At 45.9% G+C, this 17500-nt stretch overlaps 1 protein-coding gene and 1 long non-coding RNA gene across 3 annotated transcripts in view; one reads left to right on the top strand and one right to left on the bottom strand.

Moving 5' to 3' along the window:
- Nucleotides 1-17500, top strand: part of LOC135909687 (cell adhesion molecule Dscam1-like) — a 301290-nt gene that overhangs the window by 94574 nt on the left and 189216 nt on the right. The window lies entirely within an intron of this gene.
- LOC135909689 (uncharacterized) overlaps nt 1560-17500 on the bottom strand; it is a 110462-nt gene continuing 94521 nt past the window's right edge. Inside the window, exons 2-3 of the long non-coding RNA XR_010566769.1 lie at nt 4926-5059; nt 1560-1631 (exon numbers count right to left, since the gene is read on the bottom strand). This is a non-coding gene — a long non-coding RNA (uncharacterized lncRNA). The remainder of the gene's footprint in view (nt 1632-4925; nt 5060-17500) is intronic.

Genomic DNA, 17500 nt, shown 5'->3' with positions numbered 1-17500 from the left:
AGTTTGTGGCCCTCGGCGACCCTCAGAGCCCAGTCCACCAGCCGTATTTGGTCGGCTGGGTTGGAGCTAGACACCGCGGTCTCCCATCCCCCAACGTCGGTGAGTTGCCACTCAGAGGGTGGCTGGAGCTCAGGGCATAAGAACATTGTATGATGGAAGTTGGCTCTAAAAGCGCCGCAGAGCGTACATTCCTGTCGATATAGGCCTGGATGAACCAGGGCGAGAAAAGCTGGAGGAAGAAAAGTTTGTGCCTGAAGCTGGCGCCAGGTACTTTGTTGGAATTTTGTTAAGGATATATCTGGGGGAGGATATCGTCAGTTCTCCTTGCGCCCGGTCGCGAAATACGCAGTTGCTGCCGGAGCCCAACCTGCCCCTCCCCGTCCTTCTTTCTCTCTCATCACCCCACGGCCTTTCGCGTGACGAAAGAAGGCGGTTTTGCTCTTTCCGCCTTGCTCCCTCGCGCGCGCTAGATTGAGCCACGATCATCGGCTCGCCTCGCGTGTTTTCACTCGCACATGCAGCATAAGGCGTGCGGCTGCGGCGTTATCACCCTTGGACTTTATACGAATCATCACGGCGACGGCGACGGCGAAAGTGCGCCTGGAGTGTCCATGTAATTGCTATCTCAATAAAAATAAATTGCGGAGTTTTACGTGCCACAACCACGATCTAATTATCAAGCAAACCGTAGTAGAGGGCTCGAGATTAATTCTGACCAGTTGGTTTTCTTTAGTGTGCTCCTAACTTCAAGTAAGCAAGCTTTCTTCCATATCACTCCATCAAAATGTGGCTGCATGCCGCTGCGAGATTCGAACCCGCGACATAGAGGTCAGCAGCGCAAAGTCACAACCACTGATAATACCGCGGTGGGTGGAAACGAAGAGAAAGAGGACGGATGTTCAGTCTTGTTCAGCGAACTATAAAAAGAGAAACAACAACTTTGGACAACCAAGATGGCAGCTAACAATAATAAAAGTAGATCAGAAATTTTTGATCCTTTTTTTTCACGAGAAAGCGGCACGAAATCTAAAATCAGCTTGCGTTTGATCGCGCACTCACTCGACGAACGACCACAGTCCGCATCTCTATTTTACGTATTCAAATCAAAGCTGGGAGGAATCCAATTTTCCTTTTCTTTTTCTTTTATTACGGCTTCCGTGTAGAGCAGGCCATCCGTCCACGATACTGCCATCCTATATCCACACTGATTGTTTCACATATAGTTCGACATACACGTACACAGTTAATATTGCAGTGATAAAATATGGCTCTGTGGCTTCGAGGCGAGGACCTTTCGCGCTGTAGCAGTTGGAAATCGTGCACGATATGTATACAGAAGGATCCGGGGCTTACCTGAGCTCAAGGGCGCCTTTACGACTGACGTGTCCTTTGCAGAATTTTCCGGGTGGCAACCCGGACCTTCCGGGGTCACAGAAAGCGTTCACTTTATCCCTCAGCTTCGGTACCTCTCTCTCTCTCTCTGTCTGTCTCTCTCTCTCATATATATATATATATATATATATATATATATATATATATATATATATATATATATATATATATATATATATATATATATTCCGAAGCAATCCACTTGCCCAAGCAGGTGATCTAGACGCGGACCACAACTGCTGCAAAAGAAAAAGCCCAATGAAACCAAGAAACCGTAAGCCCATTAAGAGGGGAAAAACAACACACCCACTATGCATTTATATACAAGGTGTTTCAGCGAACACTTACAAAAAGCTTTAAGAGTTACCTGTGGCAGATATCACAATTATAGTTCATGAGCTGGTCTACTGGAAGCGGCGGACAATACTTGGACAAAAAATTGAAATGCAAAATTGGCTAATTAGCAATAATTTACTAATGAAGTTTTTAACTAATTACATTATGGCCCATATGGCAATTTACACATTCTGGCCGTGGAGTTCGCAAGGCGGATCCACTTGGAACAAACTTTAAAGATGCCACCAGTTTCGAGATATAAATTCCCGAACTTTGCGAAGAAATACATTGGAGTTCCAGTGAATTTGTCAACAAATCGTCGTTTCGTGCACTGAAGCGCACAATTAACTGGAACGCCAATGCATATCTACGCAAAGTTCACGAATTTATATCTCGAAATTGGTGTCTTGGTGAGAATTCGTTCCAAGTGGAACCGCCTTGCGAATTCCACTGCTAGAATTCGTAAATTGCACTATTGGTCATAAGAGAATTAGCTTAAAGGTTAATTAGTGGGTTCTTGTTAATTAGACAATTTCGCATTTCATTTTTTTTTTGTAAGTAGGGTCCGCCGCTTCGAGTAGACCGGCTCATAAATTAGAATTGATCTATCTGCCACAGGCGACCTTAAAATTTTTTTTTAAGTGTTTGCTGAAACATCCTGTACATTATGAATTATTTTCAGATTTATTGCACTACTATGAAAACCGAATTCAGCAGTATAGCCTGTTTTTTTTTTATATGATATAAGGAGATGTTGGCGCGCAATTTAAGGTGCCGGCTACTCCTTATCTCTTGGGTGGTTCCGTCATACATCATTCAGGGTTCACGGTTACATATCAAATAATCTTTTCACACAAGCACCAGGACTTATAACGCAACGTTTCCACAGGAAGACTATGACGTAAGGAACACATGGTGCATACAATATACGTGGCAAATGTCTCCACACTTATGTAGTCGAAAGTCTCAAAAGTGCAAACGATACTGTCGCCTAATAACACATTGTCTAGTCAGCGGGTGGTATATACATCGTGTAAATATATTAGCACATACAGTCACACGAGAACAGTCAACATAACATAATTCCCAAACAGATGGATATATATAGTGACAGTGAAATGAACAGAACAATGAAAGCACTAATAACGTCCAATGATGCCGCTGTCTTCAAGAAAAGTCTTTAGTGCTTTTAAAGCGCTTATCTGCAAGGCCGTTGTTGGCCTTTATGCTGTATAGAGATACACGCAGTACCTGTGCAGATTACTAAAATGTTTTTTATCGTATCCAAACCATTTTTAACACACACGTTTTTTCCGCAGCTCTTAAGCAAAACGATGTTTATGTTACCCTGTGTTCGCGCAGTCATTGCCGAAGCGCATTCTAGGACTCCTTAGTCCTTCCCATCGGTTGAACTGAAAGCGGTAGATGCAGCAACTGTGCTGTAGATTAGGTCTGCCGCGTATACCGTGGGAATCGATGACACGATGTATGAATGTTGACTGAATTCGGCTTCGATAATGTCTATAAACTAGGATCAGGTAGTCGTGTTGATGTTGGGCAGTGCTTCCGCAATAGCAGTCTTTAGCAAGCTTTTATCATTCTGTGGCTGTTTGTTAGTATTTCGTTCAGGAGCGGCCGCCTTACATACAGGCGTACAGGTTTGGATATTCGAAACAAGGACGCCGTATTGAGGGGTACGGGGTCGCTGAAATTCGCAACCAGACGTTCTTGGGTCACACAGCCACTATGGACGCACGCAAATCCGTAACTTAAGAGTGGAACCTAATTAAATCATGCACAGGAATCTTAATTTGCGGCTCTGCCAATTTAACTTGGTAGTCAATGGCCGTAATCGCCTTTTCAGCGTTCTTGCTCATCCTGACTTCCAGATGCTGGAGAAATTCAACCGTCTGAATGACATCTGACCGCTGGGAGCGCTTGATTATCTTCAGCACACATGATAATTGAACACAAACTCTTGTCTCTCCCAGAAAAGAAACCACTTCAAGACATTCAATAAAGTGATGATCTCGAAGCCGCTGTGGTCAGCGTACAAGGCTACGGGAATGTACTGTTTCATCTCCATTGTCATATTGAAAGCTGATGCCCCGGAATAACTGTGCTAGATATGTGACATGGGGGTTAGTATGAACGATAGAACGACAATGTTAATGTCTATGGTGATTCATAGCCGCGTCCTCAAATACAGCGGGCATCCGGTATACCACGTGCTCGTCAAGTCGGAGAGGCCTTTATGCTTAATGAGCATTCGCAAGGTTATCAAGGATGCTGAGGATACAAATTTTGCCTCGTTTTATTTACGAACACGTAGAATTCTTCCACCATTGCCGAAGTCTAGTGTTGTGCGACTACGCTTTGTATATAATAGTGCGATTGTTTGTTGATGAACGCATAAAAAAAAGAGAACTTGAACCTTAGAAAACGCTGAGTTGTACGTACGCACCGGCGTTGTGCGCAAGATTGCAGGGACGCTTTATTACGCAGCAAACGCGTATTTTTGCGAACAGCTACAGGGAAGTGTGCGTAAGTACATCTCATAACTCGGGTGCTTCTGTTCAACTTTACAATGTGTTTTTTTTTTTTTTGCGCTCAACGCGTCTGTTTTCGTCAGAATACTGAAGCTAAGCAGCATTTGCTTAGTTCTGTGCCTGAGATGGTGACCGCACGAGAACGCTGAATGCTTATGAGTCGCTTTCGGCAGCAGAGTATTTCAAATTTTCACCTTCAGCGAGACAGTTACTGCGTGCGCAAAAAAGGACCCACTTCCCCCCATTTTAGCAAGCGCCTTTCAAAAATGCTGCAGGTCCAAGTGGCACAGGTACGGGGAATTGAGGCAATTTACACGCTTTTTACTTAACTTACATTCGCGTTCAGTGCAGATTCCTCATTTATACGCATCAGTGCCAGTTCACAAGCGAAAGCTAGTAATTATTGCCGCAAAGAAGAAGTAAGAGAGAGAGAATTCAAGAATAGTAAAGGTAGGGACGTCAACCGCAACAGCATCTGGTTTAGTACCTTACATTAATGACACATTCGACTGGTCGCTTTCGGGCGCTTTAGAGTGCTATCGCGGTGCAGTTCGCATTGCACTAATCAAAATTTAGCCCAGGGAACACGTTCGACTGTTTCAATCACAACACCGCGCTCGTTCTCAGAGCGCTCGTAGGTGCTCTCACCTTCGATCTAGGAGCGGGACCGAGATGTGACGGGATCCTGACCACGTGGCCCATCCGATTGACACGTGAGACCACGTTAACGTGCGGCTGGGGCAGGCTTTCTCTGTCTCCAATCTCGATAGGGCTGAGGATCGCTGCAAACCGAGATGGAGCGGACCAGGAATCAGTCGTATGTACCTTAACCGCAATATTGTTGCGCCCACGAAAGGCGTTTTATGGAGATGTCAGGTAGAGTTATAGTCGCGACCGCCTTGATCAGCCGAGTGCCTATCAGGACTGTTGTTGTTGTTGTTAATGTTGTGTTTGTTGTCTCAAATATGATGGACATTTCAGCTAGCTAGCCGCACATCGCCTTCCTCTTCTCAATCTATCTTCAATGCCCCACATTCTCTTGACGCGTAAATCCAAAAAGCCCATAAGAGTGTCACAATAGAAATGTGCATTAAGAAGAGAAGAGCTCAGGAGTACCCACAAAAGGACAAAACAGTCACTCAGGCTGGTGCACCTTAATATAGCCCGAATAGCTCTCCATGCCAGCGGCAGATGTGAATACGCTCAACGCTTCTACCTCTAGACAACTGTAAACCGGCGGGGCTACAGGACGTGTTCTGAATGGGACCACGGCGGAAAACAAAAGGAAACAGACCCAAGCTAAATAAATTAGGGATGACCTGTTCGCAAAAGCAAATAATGAGCTGCTAAATTACCAGTGTTCTGAATAATTCACCAAAATAAAGAAAAGGTAAAGTCGAAAGGAAGATGACGAGTCGTAAAAGAAAAAAGGAGAGTAAAATGCTCATGTTCTTAAGCAAAATGGTCCTTAATGGTGCAGGTAGATGTATAACTCACACCCTTACACCTGTAAGGGTGCAAGTTATAGACAGAAAGCGCCTTTAAAGGTGTAAGGCGGTTTACAGGGAGTAATGCGTGCTTTTTCATTTCGTCCAGTGTATGTGACAGCAGACCGGCAATGACAACGACGTCCTATTCGCCTTTTGTGAGCATTACACGCGTACTGCCTTGACGGCTCGACCGTGCAGACGGTAAAAACAAGATTAGGTAGAGCGCGAGAGACGTACAGAATGTCGTGCTAACATGGGCGTAGCAGAAAGTAAGGCTGTTCTAGAATAAGATTGCTTCAGAAGCTTTCGTAGAAGAAAGACAAGATGACAGAAAAAGACTAAGACATATATAAATTATTTATCTTTAGAAACCTTAAATATAATCTCACGTAGTGAAGGCAGGGCCACACTGCCTTTATAATTTGCTTTTCTCGGTTCGTAACAGCGCTCTAATTCATGTTCTACTGTAGCTGTAAAAATGTTTAAAAAAGTACACAGATTTCAGGGGAGAAAAATCATTAGTACGCAAGAAGCGTTCCTGCACTTTCACATTTAACGAAAATTTAAAAGAAGAGCATATCTCAGACACTTAAATCAAGCGGAGAGCTGAAGCTACTCGACTAGAGACGTTACGCAGCATTTTTACAGGTGGAAAGCTACGCTTCATGCTTTTTTCGCTCGCATATGGTAGCACGCTTCCGTTTTAATGTCAAGGGTTCGTGGCTTGCGCACCGTGGGCATCGTAGCGCCTTTCCTGCGTACTGCACGCGTACCACTCCGCCAAGAAAGCTATAGCAAAACGCGGAAAAAAAAAAGCAACCCCGCCTAAACTATTTCGTCCCAACTTGTCCGAAGCGTTCCTGCGAGCCATTACAAGCTAAAAGGGCAGCGTAAGAGGATTACTCGGCCGCTGCCACAGGCCGTCGGGAAATGATTTCTCCCGGTCAGCCCCGCGCGCGGCAGCGCGATGCGACAGGAGACACGTCGGAGGCCAAGATACAAACTGAAACAATATATTAAAAAAGAATAAGAAATGGAAGAGAGATCAAATCACCACCGGCGGGACATGCAGTAAAGTAGGCAGAAAGTCGGGCGACCGGCAGCTAAGAGTGGGGAAAAGAGACGAGAAAGAAAAGAAGAACAAAAAAAAACTGCGAAATGAGAAGCGGTCAGGGACATCGTCATCCCGCGGAGAGTCGCGAACGTCTCGCCGTGAAGGATGACGCTCTTTTGATCGTTGCCAGGAGAAGAAGCGAAGGAAGCGGAGACCAGGACGGGGGAGGAAGACGGCCCGGCCGACAGCTCGCTCCAGCTGAGCTCAGCTCGGCGCGTATTGAGGCAGCAGCGGATGCTTCTGCGCCGCGCGTGATTGCGTCTGCTCGTGAAGAATGGCGATCAGGATGCCTCGCTTCTCAAGCGTGACCGCGTTACTCGTGTAGAAGAAGGTTTGCAGGACGGCGCCAGTATAGCGACTCGGACAGAAGATACACAGACGCACGGCGATGCTCGCACAAGAGAAAGACGGCGCGGGGAGGGAGGGGGGGCTACGCATCCCGCGTATATGTGCGTGGTTCTCGGGCAGGGTATCCGTTGCCCTAATTGCGTTTCTAATAAATGCCTCTTCTCCTGAGTTATTGCCGAATCATTCCTGGCTCATTACCTGACGTTTCCTGACTTATAGTCCACAGGCGCGCCTGCGCGTAGGGCACGTGTGTGGGCCAGCGGCCGCATGCGCGCGCTCTCCGTCCTGACTGATGCGGCAATCAACAAAGCTCAATGTTTTGTGAGAGATTCTCCTCCGTGATTGTTCCTCAGTGCTGTGTGGCTGGTCGATGCAAGGTTCGAGGGCCGAGTCACTTTTACGTACTCGCCGAATAAGCGCTAGTTAGCGTGCACTGACGAATGGGATTGGCGAAACGAACCAGCCGATTCGTTGTTGAGATGTTCAGGCATGCCTCAATGGGGCATGCGCGTGTCGTTAAAGCAAGCTGACTGGGAGTTCGCTCTTGGCCACTGCAGTCACAGCGTGCCAGTAGAATCTATTGCCAGACTTATAACATGCATCTAGGCTTTTAGTGGTTGTTTTTTTGTGTGTATATATATATATGGTAGCACTACGGTGCTCCTCGGATGGGCCCAATTTTTTTTTCACAGAGCGCGCAACGAAATGCAGCTGACTGAATCTAAGGAGCCGGATTACGCCATTTCATACAGCATACCACTACTAAACGTTACCGAAGCGTTTAACTGGAGACGAGAACACATAACGAACCGCGGCAGCTCGGTGAATCACTGTCCCGTTAACGACGTCATTGAGAATCGAGATTCCCAGCGTGCCATCATAAAAGTGTCGCGAAAACTGACACAATCCTAACGATATCCACGGGCTGAATAATGCGCTCCGCAGTGTCTGCGTGGCTTCGTCTGTACGGCAACGAAACAAAGCAGCCCGAATATTGCATCAAAGGAACTGGAAGCTATGCGTGGAGAATCGGCAAAAAGCTGCAGTCTAAAGATGCAAGCTTTTGCGCAAGGCCTGGCGCACTGACGGGAATCGTACATCAGGATAACAGTGCTAATGACACGGTCTCGGAGACCACTCCACAACAGCTAAAAACCCGGGTGTTTTTACTATTTCTTTCGCCCTGCGTCAGTCCAGAAGCTGCTCTGTATACACGGAAGTATACATTAACGAGTAGACTACATGTTAATATTGCCTACCAGTCATTGCCTCAATGTCTTCAATGTTAAATCTGTTGGCTCGTTAGTTTACCCAGCCAACGTCTCGCATAAAGATGATTGAGATTTCTTTTGTTAGACCAGTATATTTTTATCACTGCAGCTAATATTAAATATAGCTTTCAAAAGCACCTTTAATACGGAGCAACCACGGTTCTCTGGGACATTAGCGTACAGTTTGCGACGCACTCACACGGTAATCTTTCACCTCTTAGGGCATGCCTGAAAAAGCTTCGTGTCTCTAGATACGTGATCGTCCTGTACGTGTGTTACACATACCGTGCACCTCTATTCGTCGTAGAAGTTACGCAAGTTTTAGAACGTAGTAGAGCGCGCTTCGGTTATTTAAATTAGCGATAACGGTCGGTACTGTCATACACAACCACCCTACATACGCGCAAAGCGATTTCTCGAACAAAAGAAAAGAAACTAGCGAAGAGAAAAGGATAAGGATCGTAGACATCAATGCGCTCCACTTCAACCACATTGTGGGGGACATCGACTGAAGAGCCTTCCCATAGAGACTCCGGGCCCGACGCCGAGCCGTCCTATCAGGCGAACCACGCACTCACGCACGCACGGACTCGCCGGCATTTTCCGCTTGGCCGGCACCGCTGCGTGCGGCCCCTAAAATTTAATCAAAGGACGCCAGCCTGCCTCGGAAACGAAGGAGGCAGTACGTAGCCGTGGCAGAGGCAGGGGCAGTGGCAGCGGGGCAGGAGAGGGTTTCGCGTTTCCAGCCTCCTCGTTTTGATCCGCGACTGTCGCGAGCCACCAATCTCGCAGAAACGGCTTGCTTGCTTGCTTGCGTGTGTGCGTGTGTGTGTGCGTGCTCGTGGAAAGAGTTACGGCCAACGAGGGATAGCAATGCTGCAGGCTAGCAAAGCGGTGAGAAGGGGCAACGGGAGAAGGGGTCCCGAGAGTCAGAATTCGCGAAGCGGCCTCTCAAGAACGCTCTATTGTCCCGCGCCTAGCGGCCAGAGCGCGCTGGTCCATTGTTCTGACGCATCGCAGGCGAGGCTTAGTTACGCCTCGGCTACTCCTTTTGTCTCGGTCCGTCGCTGGTGCAGCATTGAGGAGGAAGCGCCGCCACGCGGCAACACTTGAAACATGCATACTTCGTCGGGGACAGTGTCTCCTTACGATGCGCGTTCCTGGATAGCTAGGACGAGATTTATAGATAAAGAGAGCAAAACCCGTAGTGCTCATGGCGTCGTATGCATGAAGCACAAAAGCGCCAAGATTTCCTTCTCTTCCGTTTACTCTACCCATCCCCTCCCCCTCTATCTCTCTCTCTATACGGCATCGACTTCCTGGTGGTTCTCGTATGAGAGAGCACGCGTCGTATGTAGTTTATGCCTGCCAGATAGAGCATGCTTTGCTCGCCTCGAACACTTCGTGCCGGCGCGCTGTATAGAAAGCTCGCGTGGCCGCATCCATAATCAATGTCTGCTTACATAAGTCTGTGCGCTCGTAGCATATATATATATATATATATATATATATATATATATATATATATATATATATATATATATATATATATATATATATATATATCGTCTGGCCATCTTCCAGAAGTTTATGTCTTCGCCACGAACGGCCCAGAGCACAAAAGACCAAAGTGCATTGTTGTGTCACGTGTCTCACTTGGGAAATAAAAGCGAACGTTCTTTTATCGTCTTGGAAACGCTGAATCGCAACTCGATAGCTTCCTCGGCGAGTGCGGCCATCGCCTTCTTGAACAGTCCAGAAGATGGCAGAAGCACGCCGGTGCATATACGCATGGAGAGCTTCGAGCATACACGCCTTTCGCAACGTCGCTGACTCCTTAAAGCAGTCTCCGCAGTTATAAAACGCGCGTGTGGAACACACTGACCCCTGCTTCTTGACGATGTGCTGTCGGAAAGCTACGTAAATGGCGGACAGTTGTTTTCGCGTAGCTCGTCACGCCTGAAACCCCTTAAATGACAAAAAAAGCAGTGGTCCCAGTAACAGTTCCTTTTTTTATAATACAATATTATTTTAGGCTTAGTTTTCTGTTTTTTTACCTGCCAACACCATGCTTAGTTTTTGCAGAGGTTCGTGAGGCTTCTGATCTGAAGCCTTTTGTTTGTCACATGTACTTCCGGGAAGTGCGCTCGGAGAAAGGGCGTGGGGGAGGGAAGAGGGGGTCTGCTCGCTATGGCAACTTGTACTCTTTGCATTGATTCGTGTCGCCTTGTTTGAAGCATCCTTGTTTGTCATAAGATGGATCAGAGAAATACAGCAACTAAACACGACTGAACGTTTCATCGATATTAATAAATTGGACCGGTGCAACTACATCTCACTTCATCGCCCAGCATAAAGTTTTGCGTGCTGCAATATGTAGTTGCAGCTACATATTGCTGGCTCCAGCAAATTTTATTAGAATTGTTGTAAACTTTAGGCCTTACATGACTCCTGGCCTCGTACTAGCATTATTTAGGGGAAAATAATAATTTGGGGTATATTGCCGTTATTTAGGATAAATAGTTCGCCCCATCACAACATGTGAAAACGCACACTTATAAATGTGATCGTTGTTAGAATTCACAAAAAGGAGAAAAACAGGACTTGGCAAACAAATAGGTGCTCGTTTGTGCCTTAACATATACCGAATGCGAGCAAGCTTTTGCTAACGGAAGTGAGGCGCGTGCACTTTAAAAAGAGAAACAGAAAGAAAGGGTTGAATCGTGTAGAGAAAAACTGTCATGATGAATTCTCTACTCTAATAAGAGAGTTACTTCACTTTTGCTTGCTTCCTTTAGTTGCATATAAACAAACATTTCTGGCATTTAAATGCGCTTATTTCATAGGCATAAAACCCAAGAAAACTCAAGTATTGAACTACCAGCGCGATAAGAAAAAGAGCTGCATATGGCAGTCCAGCTGCTCTCTTTATTATTATATTTTGTCAATAAGCGCACGCAAAAGATATCTTGTCGATCTCAACCAAGCAAAAAAAAAAGGAACCCCTCCCCCCCCCCTTAGCTTTTCATAGTTTACTTTTTCTTCTTCTTTTACTCCGACAATGAAAAAAAAAGCAGCGACAGAGAGATAGGTGTCCCGGCACACCACAACCAGGGGTGGCATATCGGCCGGTACCCACACAGCTTCCCTCAACCTCCATGTTCCCGTTTCCATCCGCTGGCTACGCAGAACAAATGACGCTGCAAACACAGACACACACACAGACACGCACGCAAGCAAGCACACACGCACAGCGAGCAGCCGCCCATTTTGATCTGCGCGACGAAGACAGCAAAGCACCACGACTACACCGACCGAAGGAGCCACGCGGCCGCCAGCGGGCCGAGAACAAAGGAGAAAACAAAGGGGGGCAAGGTTGAAAGAAAGCGAAAGTGCACAAAGGTTGAGCCACACAGGAAAGAAGGGGGAGGCGAGATGGGGAGCTCGCTTCTTGTGCGCCGTCCGTTGATCCATTAGCGCCGAAGGGAATCAATCAGAGGCCCCACGAATCTTCGGCCGCGGCGAAGCGACGAGGTATGGGTGCACGCGAGGCGAGTGGTGTAGCCGCTGAGCAGCTGCGCGTATTCGGCCATCGGATAACCGGATAGTCCCAGTGGTGACGTGCCCGGCTGGCGAAATGTATACACGGCAGGGCCCGGTTAGCAAGCCGGGTGCGGCACGTGAGTACCATTGATCTGACACCCCCCTGAAAGCGCGGCCGAGGAACGTGAAGGGACGTCGCTTTGCGTGCGAATTCAGAGTGGTAGCGCTCGACCGAGCCCCCGTGTGTATACATATACGAATATGTGCAGTGCACCGGGCGTGGCGTTGCTAAGGGTGAAGTTTTCCGCTACGGGCTCACTTGCTTGCTCCGAGAGCTTTCTTCGCCGAACACTTTTTTTTTGTCACTGAAGCTTCGTTCTCACTTTTGTCCTCCTTCGAGCTCCTTCGAAAGAGAGAACCGAAGTGCAATGTTCTAGCGGTTCGTCGGCCGTAGATACAGTGTGAAAGAAAATGTTAATTTCGGGTTTTCTCTTCTTTCTTTCTCTTTTATTGCGCTTGTTGGCTTGCTTCTGTGGTGAAAGAATTACCCTTAAAAATAATTACTTATTCAAGGAACACTAAAGAGGAACACCTAATCTGTTAAAAGTGCTAAGCTGTTTTCTTTCAAAACTTTAACTTCGTTAATTTCATGGCAATATGTTAGTTACTAGGGGAGGAAATGAAGACTCAACTATCCTTATTTTTATATTTATTTCTTTTTTTTATTTCGAGCAAACACTCCAACGTTGGCACGCCACTGTGACGTCATGCATTTCAAAGTATTTTCTCGTATTTGGGTCACTAGTGACGCGTGAAGTGTTCTCGAAACTTTTTAACGAGCTGTTTAGTATGGAATGCAATATAGTCCATCTTTACCGATATAAAAGTAACTAAGCCCGAGAAGACGCCATAAAAATATGTGACGTCATGGTGAGATAATGCGGGAACTTCATGGAGATGTCGCCGCCCGTTTTCTTTATTCTGCGTATTTTCTGGCTTTACAAAGCTCAATCTCACGGTAAGAGTAAGTTTTTCAGTGTTGTTTTCGGTGTTTTGGGGGGACTAATATGTACAATTCAACTTATTTTTAGCTTCAGTGCGCTTTTAAGAAGGTACCGTCTCTTGCAACTTCTTAGACAGTAGTAACATTGCGATGGTAGTGAAACGGCAAAATTTGAGACCACTTAGTGTACCATGTAGTTACAACCACGAGAACAGATAAATGATGCTGTATTTACCAAGTAAGAAGACAAGACGTGAACCTTTGATTACCATCAATAAATACTCTCGAAAATACTCTCATCACTTTTTATTGTGATTACCCTTACAAAAATTGTTGAAAGGTTATTGAAATCTCATTGTTCAACGTCAATAAACGACATTGAAAGAACATTGGGTAAATGTTAAAACAATATTGAGGATGTTGTTGACAAGTGTTGATAATTGGCCCGCGATATTTTGTCGAAATATCATTGGGGCCTTTCAATTTGAAAGATCATTGGTGTATTGTTCAAACTATCATGTATTTCAATGTTGAAAGCCCATTTAAGCATTGTTGACGATGTGTTGAGTCTCAAAATTGAAAGCCAATTGAGGTATTATTGAAATGTGTTTTGTCAATATTGAAAGCCCATTGAAGCATTGTCGCAGATCTGTTGGCTAAATGTTGAAATTCCTTTGAAATATTGTTGCAGCTGTGTTGAACGTCAACACTCAAATTATGTTGAAAGCCCTTTATGCACCAGTGTGTATGGCAACATTTAGTGAACAACTTTTTTTTGTGAACTGCCCAACAACTTGATTGATGAATTATTGTTCTGTGGTTTTAATAATTGTTGAGATATTGTTGAAAGGCTATTGAGTCAACAATTCATCAACACTATGCCAACAAGATTTCAATAGTCATTTTTATAAGGAATAGCATTCTTTGAGAATCCCATCCACTTCGCGGTACGTATGTCCGCATCTGACCTCTTTCACGCCGCTCTTCAATGAAAAAGAAATCCTTTTTAAAATTTCGGCGATTCTGCACGAAATCGGACCCACGTCACATGGGTTCATCAAGCAGACGCTCTAGCGTGCTGCACCACGAATGCCCCCGCTGAGTGAGGAAATAACTCTCAGCGTTAGCACGCACCAGCATGACACGCATTTCTGAGGCGACGTGCTCACTTAGCGACGGCGCCGCCATATTATGCAGCGTGTCCATGGGGAAAAACGACAGCGGACCGCGACTGCAGTACACGCCTCACACATGAAGCGTTTCTCAGTATGCGCACGCAGTTCCACGCCAAACATCCCGTAGGCCACGCATAAGCTTCCCGACGGCGCCGATAGATGGCGCAGTGTATCCAGAGGGAAGCGTGAGAAAGGAACACAGCTGCAGTGCCAGCCTCATGTGTGACGCGTTTTGGCAGTGACAGTATGGTGTGTCGCTGCATTGCTTTAATTCTGATCGCGGTAACGTCGACAGTAATTGCGACACGAGTTGTACTATAACATTTCTGAATAAGCTCTCCCCTTCTGTGGATGCACATAATTCACGCGTGATACCACTTGGCAGGTCAGATGAGTACGCTGCACTCGTCCTACGTCAAGCATGCAACACTGACAGCCCAGTATTAAAGCAACAAACTCCCTTAAAACGTGACTCTTTTTAAAGCAAAGTCGTCAAGCTTGAGCACGCAGTACGCTTGGCTGCACCGAAGGTGGTCGCTTGCCACGAAAAACAGGTCAATTATATGCGCTGTTAACGTGAATGGTGGTCTGCATAGCAGTTGATATCAGCGGCACCATGCGGAAACTTAACAGAAATTCACAACGTTTGGTTCTATAATGGGTTGAATGATGCACGGTGGGCCGTCAAGTGGATCACCGGGCAGGAGGACCATCGATCCATCAGGGCGTGTGCAGAAGGAATCAGAAAGCAAGACTCGTGTTCAGCAACAACCTATAAGCGAAAGCGCGAAAGGGCTAGGTCCCTTGCATGGGCTTTCGACGCGAAGGCCACTATACTGCCGACATTTTTCCAATGATGGATGGTCCATGGGGTCACTCTGCAAACGACGTTGATGAATGCCAATTACCCGGCTGTCCGTGCGCACGTAACCCTTCGCGCGTATTCGTATAACTTTCGCGGCTGAAAGCGAGAATGAAACGGGGTGGCCACCTCCGCAACGGCCAACTCCCGAAATTACGGATTCTTGTCACCTTGCGGAGGCGCCTCCCCAACTTTCCGAACCGCTCATTACGATGGCACCCGAACCTATCTGGGAAGAGCGTACAAGAAAATACGGCTAGCATTGCAGGACAGGAAAAAGATGCTGCCTTCACGACGTGATCTTTATTGAAAGAAAAAAAAAGCCGCGTTGAAGTCGTTAGAAGAGGCAAAGAGCTACATGTGTGCATCACTTTTGATTTCTTTCTATTCTGACTTTCGCAAACTTTACACGCTCGGAAGAATCGCTATTAAAACTTCAGGAGCAAGCTTTCTAGCCATTTTTGCATCTTTCAGTAGCTTATCGAATGGTCTGTCAAACAGGAGCAAACTTAAAGATGTTTTGTGTCTAAGCTTATTTTCGGCAGCAAAACAGAAGAGACATAAGTCGACAGAAAGAACTTCAAAAATTTAATAAATTTTTTTCTTGTAAGTGATCGCTAACATCATAGTTGTAGTACTTCTTTTTCTGCAAGTAGTTGTCCGTGCTTGGCGTTCTACCAACTTCTCGACAAAATCTGGAATTGTACTTACTTGCTTCCGGCAGAGATGTAAATGACGATAATCAGCAGAAGGTTCCGGATTAATTTGACTATCTCGGGTTTTATGTGTTCCGCACCCATCGGAATGCAGCCACGCCGGCCGGTATTCAATTCTACCACTTCGTGCCGAGTAGCATACAGAACGTCACAGTCACTCCGTCATTCCAACGGGCGCTGCGTTGTTTCGGTCCCTTAATGCGTCAAGATTACTCCCGTGGGACAGGAACGTGCAAATCACAAGCGCACGCATCTGTCGCCACACCCAGTGGGACACGCCGAATGGCAAAATCAAAGAAAGTCAAGTAAATAAAAGAACTCGTTAAATATTGCCGCTTCTACTCTATCTCGACGACAAAGGCAACGACGGCAGCTTTAGCGTGCTCCATCTCGTATTATACTGTGTAAACAACATTTAGACGCCGCATTCCGCCTTTAAATGTTTGCTTGCGCAGGACTGGTCTGGCTATATCTTCTATACGTTATTTTTTGCAATGTACTTGAATCTACTGAGCTTTTCTTTTTCCTTCTGCCCGCGATATTTAAGACAAAGAAAACACTTCGAAGCAACATTTTGACAACGTGGGCTATCCTTAATCTCACGAACCATTCTCTCTTTTGGGTCGTCTTCGCTGAGACTCAGCCGTAGGGACGCTTTTCTCGCAACTTACAATTTTATTAGGGACATACAAAAATTACCTTGTTGAATTTCTAAAGTTATAATTCAATTCGATTATCTTATTACTTGACGTTAAATTATTTTACCTCAAAATTCTCTTTACTTTTCTTTCTACATTCTAAGTTTATTTTCATTTAACCAACGCTCGGCTATGCAAATTTTATTTTTGTTATATTCCCAAAAAACACATGTCAAACCACCTGCTTCTTCAGTGAGTGAGTGAGTGAGTGAGTGAGTGATAGAGTGATAGAGTGATAGAGTGATAGAGTGATAGAGTGATAGTGAGTGAGTGAGTGAGTGAGTGAGTGAGTGAGTGAGTGAGTGAGTGAGTGAGTGAGTGAGTGATAGAGTGATAGTGAGTGAGTGAGTGATAGAGTGATAGTGAGTGAGTGAGTGATAGAGTGATAGTGAGTGAGTGAGTGATAGAGTGATAGTGAGTGAGTGATAGAGTGATAGTGAGTGAGTGAGTGAGTGATAGAGTGATAGTGAGTGATAGAGTGATAGTGAGTGATAGAGTGATAGTGAGTGATAGAGTGAGAGTGAGTGAGTGAGTGAGTGAGTGAGTGAGTGAGTGAGTGAGTGAGTGAGTGAGTGAGTGAGTGAGTGAGTGAGTGAGTGAGTGAGTGAGTGAGTGAGTGAGTGAGTGAGTGAGTGAGTGAGTGAGTGAAGAAACTTTATTACAGGTCCGGCGAGGAGGCGAACTCGTCGCGCACCCGTGTAGTCCCACCTGCTCCTTCGCCGATCCCCCGTAGTTGGTATGAGCCAATGTTTGGGCACACGAACTAGATCCGAAAACGAACAAAAGGGCTCTACGTTTGATCTGTTAAATGCGGTTCTTGTAAAGTATGCGTCCTCGTCTCCAGTTTTGGGCGCTCCGTGATAACACAATTCACCGTTCCATTAACAGGTCGGTGTGTTTAAAGATACCTGTGAGCCGACATAAGTTTAGTAATAGAGTGTAAAGCTGGGTTAGTCGGTGAACTGGTTTTTCTGGTAAGTGCTTTTATGATATTACTATGAAT

The sequence above is a fragment of the Dermacentor albipictus genome, chromosome 3 (genome assembly GCF_038994185.2).
Source record: "Dermacentor albipictus isolate Rhodes 1998 colony chromosome 3, USDA_Dalb.pri_finalv2, whole genome shotgun sequence".
NCBI lineage: Eukaryota > Metazoa > Arthropoda > Arachnida > Ixodida > Ixodidae > Dermacentor > Dermacentor albipictus.
This window is presented reverse-complemented; position numbering and strand designations above follow the sequence as displayed.